The sequence below is a fragment of the Chinchilla lanigera genome, unplaced genomic scaffold (genome assembly GCF_000276665.1).
Source record: "Chinchilla lanigera isolate Chin_1 unplaced genomic scaffold, ChiLan1.0 scaffold00053, whole genome shotgun sequence".
Classification (NCBI taxonomy): domain Eukaryota; kingdom Metazoa; phylum Chordata; class Mammalia; order Rodentia; family Chinchillidae; genus Chinchilla; species Chinchilla lanigera.
The window spans coordinates 6370936-6376435 of NW_004955454.1; the positions used below are offsets into that span (position 1 = coordinate 6370936).

A 5500-nucleotide genomic window follows, 5' to 3' on the forward strand; every position below is an offset into this window, starting at 1 on the left:
ATAAAGGCCCTAAAGAGAGCCAACGTTATGTCAAATGAAGTCTCACTTGTCTACCTGGCATGAGAGTCCACCCTCGTTACAATCCTTCATCAACACTGGTGCTGTAACGTACAGCTGGTGCTTCGTGTAACTCACATAAATTCAATTTAAGACTAAATGGTTGGGGCTGGGGAAATAGCTCAGCCGCACAAGCACCTGCCTGCCAAGCTCAAGGTCCTGAGTTCGATCCCTGGTAAAAAAAAAAAAAAAAAGACTAAATAGTTTTCCTGGTGAGCTCAAACTTATGAGCCTCCTGAGTGCCGGGATTATAGGCATGTGCTACCTTACCTGGCCTAGCTAGGCTTTTAAAAGATGATGCAGGCTGGGCATGGTGGCATACCCCTATAATCTCACTTGGGAGGCTGAGGCAGGAGGATCACAGCAAGTCTGAGGCCAACGTGGGCTACATATCGAGTTCAAGGCCACCTTGAAGTACATAGAGAGACACTGTCTCAAAAAAAGTGGTATAATGTGCACACTTTATCTATTTGTTGTCTATCTATCTATCTATGTATCTATCATCTATCTATCTAAAATATCCCCAGGTGCTGTGGTTTTAATTCTTAAAGTATGTTATTTGGTCTTTAATGGATATTGTTCCAGACAGAGAAATTCTAATACCACCCTTGTTTTTTCCTAGCTTCTTTTTTTCACTTCAGAGCCCTTCACATAGTCACACTTTATTCCCCTGTCATCCATCACCCATCAAAAGAAGAGATGGTACAACCAGTGGGAACCTGAGACTCTGAAACAGGAAGAATTTGACTCTCGGCTTTCCCAGCCAGTGACCAAACTTGACTAGTAAGTTCTCTCCATTCCATATATGGTGTAACCTCCATCTAGACCCCAGGCATTACACGTGAGTGAATCTTAGTGTTGTTTTCTTCTCATATTTACTGGTGAAAAGAAACATGCCTATCTTTTATTTATCTACATGGGGCTGGGGATTTAGCTCAGCCGCACAGCGCATGCCTGGCAAGCACGAGGTCGTGAGTGCAATTCCTGGTACTGGAAAAAAACAAAAACAAAACAAAACAAAATTTTATCTACTTATCTACCTTGCAGTCTTAGTTACTTTTCTTTCGTTGCTGAGACAAAATATCTGACACACCCAAGGTTAAAGGAGGAAAGGTTTATTTAGCTTACAGTTTTTAGAGGTTTCCGTCCATAATTGACTGACTCCAAGGAAGGGAGACTTGGCAGAGGGGCATCGCAGGGGACCGTTCATGGTGCCCACAAGGCAGCAAAAGTAACAACGGACTTTCACAGAGTCTTTCTGCCCCTTTTATACTCTACCTAGGCTACTGGGTTTAGGGTGGTACTATGCCAATCAGTGGTCTGATTAGTAATCACATACTTTAATAGCAGCATCACACACTAGACGCAGCCACCTCTGAAAAAGTTCTACCCATGACAGCATGAGACTTTGGGGGGACATCTGGACACAAACCATAGCACTAGCTATTTATTTATTTATTTGTGGTGCTGGGGCTTGCACCTAAGGCCTTACGTACGCATGCTAAGGACATGTTCTACTGTTGAGCTCCACCCCATCCCCAAGCTGGCCTGTGTTAAAGCATACTTTGCAGGGCAAACAGCAAATCTGAAGGTGCTCTGTTCATTCTTCGTGATTAATACATAGAGTGGGATAAGGGCAGAAATCCTGAGAGAGGCAACTGAACTTGCAGGTGATTGTCAAAAGCTCAATGTTCCTTATGTTGAATCTGGGGTTTTAAAAATACAAAGCTGTACGTGCACACGAATCATCCAAATCAGGTATGTCCAACCCTCAGCTCTGGGCAACTAGTAATGCAGCTCCACAAGATCACCAGCTTTTAATACTGGGTGATTTTGACTGGATTGCATGGTGCTCTAGCACTAGGCAGGTGAAGCTGTGTAGTGGAGGGTGCAGGGCTCACTCCACCTGCTGGCCTGCCACAGGGTCAGTGCGATAGCAATTCCTGCGCATCAGATGTGATGTGTGCTTGTACTAATATTGGCAGATAAAACACAGTGATTACTGACAATAATGTTTCAACCTACCTACATGTGTGTGCCTGTGAAGACAGTGACTCAACTGTTTGTTTGTTTATTTATTTTTTTGTCTTTTTGAGACAGAGTCTCACTCTGCAGTTTAGGCTGGCCTTGAACTTGCAACAGTCCTCCTGCCTCAGCCTCCTGAGTGCTGGGATTACAGATGTATCCCGCCACACCTGGCCTCAACTGTTTATTGTTAGTAAGCAGACACATAAGCTTTCTTTTTCTTTTTTTGAGACAGGGTCTTGCTATGTAGCGCAGGCTGGCCTTGAACTCTTGGTGATCCTCCTAGCTCAGCCTCCTGAGTGCTGGGATTATAAGCATGGGACACCAGGCCTGGCTAAATTTTCTTATGTAATTATTAAACTTGGGCTGGTGTTATTTTGTAAGTTAAAATATAAAAAAGGAAGTTTTGTTACACATATATTCTATCTATCTATCTATCTATCTATCTATCTATCTATCTATCTATGTATCTATCTATCTACCTACCTATCTATCCATCTATCTTGATTTTTTTGAGTCAGTCTTGCTATGTAGCCCACTGAGGCTGCCCTTAAACTTGCAATCCTCCTGCCTCAGCCACCCAAGTGCTTGGATTACAGGCATGCAATAACACCACACCTGGGCATTAACTATAATGATATATTTTATATATAAGGGCAAAGAAATTCTTCTTCACTAAATGTGCCCCAAATAGCACCACAAAGAAGAAGAAAGAGAGGAGGAGAAAGAGGAGGGAGAGGTGAAGAAGAAGGGGAAGTGGAAGGGCAAGGAGAAGCAGAGGGAGAAGAAGAGGAAGAAGAAGAAGAAAAAGGAAGGAGGAGGAGGAAGAGCTAGAAGATATTTTTAGTAGTACAGCTATGATATTGGGGGGGTTCTGAGATACATGCCATGAAAATCTGTCTGTCTAAGCAATATTTTAATCACTTCGGCAAACTAAGAAACACCACTTGATTTTCAGATGACACAGCCTTGGAGGGCCTGGTGGTTAATACCATGAGTTTCAAACCAAGGTGTTAAAATCTCTCTCCAGGCTGGAATGATGGGATAAAAGGACTCAAATAAAATATTAGAGAGAGACCAATAAAAGCTCTAAAATTTGCATTGAAGTACTCATCTGCACAAATTTTATTTCCTTAGGCCACAGTTTTCTTGCCATCATTTGCCCGAATTAACAAGCTAGGTAAGTAAATGAATAAATTTGGGTTAAAAGAAATTGTAGACATTATCAAATATTAAGGTAAGACCATCTATGACACTATTATACTGTACTCTATAAACACTGCTTAATTTGGAGTCTAACTCCCCAAATGGCCTAAATGGATGGAGAATATTGTGCCTACATTCTTTTAGGGCACAATGCAGTTTTCATTGGAGTCCCAAAGGTGTGTTTGAGCACCCCCCCAAACACCAAGAAAAAGAAAAAAAAAAAAGCTGAAGAACCACTGGCCTATAGCACTGCATTCAGTGACCATTTTTTTTCAAATATATCTTTTTTATTTATTATGGAAAGAACTTTTTTATTCTGTCTTTTTGAGCCAGGATCTTGTGATGCAGTTCAGGGTGGCCTTGAGTTCACTTTGTAGCCCAGGCTGGCCTTGAACTCACAAAGATCCTTCTGCCTCAGCCTCCCAAGAGCTGGGATTACAGGCGTGTGCCACCACACCCGGCCAGTGACCAGTTTTTATGAAGATATTGACAAAACATCAAAACACATACCAGCTATTCCCAGGATTACAAAAGTCTTGGAAATCCTATCCTATGGAAGCTACTGAGAGCCAGGCATGATGGCACACACCTGTAATCCCAGCACTCGGCAGGCTGAGGCAGGAGGATAACAGCAAATTTGAGGCTAACCTGGGGCAAATAGTGAGTTCAAGGCCAGCCTGTGCTACAAAGCAAGACCCTGTTTCAATAAACAAAAAACAAGCAAATAAAAGAGAAAAACAATTGAGAAATTTGGGAAATAATGTGGAGAAGAAAATTTGTGTTGGGCACATGGTAACACTCTTCAGTATTTGAAGGACTTGGGTGTGGAAACTGGGTGAGAAGGGTAGAAGCTACAAGAGGACAGGTTTCAGTTTAATGTAAGCAAGAGCTTTCAAATGATTAAAGCTGCCCTGAATTGGAATCCACTGTCCTGTGGGCCGGTGAATTCCTTGTTGCAGGAAGTGTTCAGGCACAAGCTGGTAACTGAGCAGAGGTCAGTGATACGAAGGGAAATTTCCAGACTGGAAGTTGGCTGGAATGAATGAGGTCTATCCCCACATCCCCAAGTAAGGATAAAAAGTCTTTTCATGTCTATCATGCCTTTTGGTTATTTGGTTATGTTTAGTGGAGCATATAAAATACTACCATCCTGCGAAAAGAAAGAATAACAAACAGAAGCATAAAACAGGGTCCCTGGAGAAATTTGAAGAACGTTTACAGATAACCCAGTCCTATTTCCAGCACCCACCCCTCTTTTTAAAACGAGACAAGAAAACTTTAAAAAGTAAACCTAAGGAAACAAAATTATGCACCTGGAAGCCTGACAGTCTCCAACTTGCCAGGCTACGAGAAGAATGTGTTACTCTTTAAACAGGCAAATGTTTGTTGATTAAAGAAGATTCTTTTTTTTTTTTTGGTTTTCTTCCGGTACCAGGAATTGAACTCACGACCTTGCACTTGCCAGGCAGGCGCTTTGCCACTGAGCTAAATCCCCAGCCCCGATTAAAGAAGATTCTATAGCGAGGCCTGTAAAAGCTACTTGGGAGGCTGAGGCAGGAAGATTACAAGTTCAAGGCCAGCCTGACAACTTAGTGAGACCCTGTCTCACAATAAAATTAAAAGGTTTGGAGCTGTAGCTTAGTAGTAGAGCACGTGCCTGGCATGTGCGAAGCCTAGAGTCAAGCCCCAGCATCTGGCTTCCTCCCACCAAACAAACAAACAAACAAATAAACACAAGACCTCCACAGAGGGGAGTGTCCATAGTGGAAAGTGTTTGAAAAATCTTGAGACTGCACCAAAGTCCCTTTCCACTCTCCAGGATCAGGTAAACTGTTAGTAGATCACTCAGATGCCTGTTTCTCTTCTGACTCTTTGCGTCTCTTAGGCTGTTTATTTATTTGATAAAGGGAGATAAAAAGAGAAAAAAGCCTAGGGGGAAAATACTTAAGGAGAGGGAGTGTGCTGGGACAAAAACATTACTGGTTCAAATTAGGATTTGAGGTTGTTATATCACTTTTCCACACTATCCCCTTTGCCGGTTATCAGTTAACCCACAACAATACAACATTTATTGAGAATCTACTGTGTGCAAGGCATCGCGATTATCCAGGTGGTCATCTAGGAGATTATAAAAGCTATGCGCTCTGCTTTGGCTCATATCTAGATGGACTCCAAAGCCTCGTGATCATAGGCGGTGCTGGATTTGAAAGTC

The 5500-nt window shown here is 42.4% G+C and overlaps 1 long non-coding RNA gene across 1 annotated transcript in view; it reads left to right on the forward strand.

Moving 5' to 3' along the window:
- The first annotated feature begins 684 nt into the window (after positions 1–684).
- The window catches only part of LOC106149817, an 11444-nt gene continuing 6628 nt past the window's right edge, over positions 685–5500 (forward strand). The window contains exons 1-2 of the long non-coding RNA XR_001236232.1: positions 685–840; positions 3220–3262. This is a non-coding gene — a long non-coding RNA (uncharacterized LOC106149817). The remainder of the gene's footprint in view (positions 841–3219; positions 3263–5500) is intronic.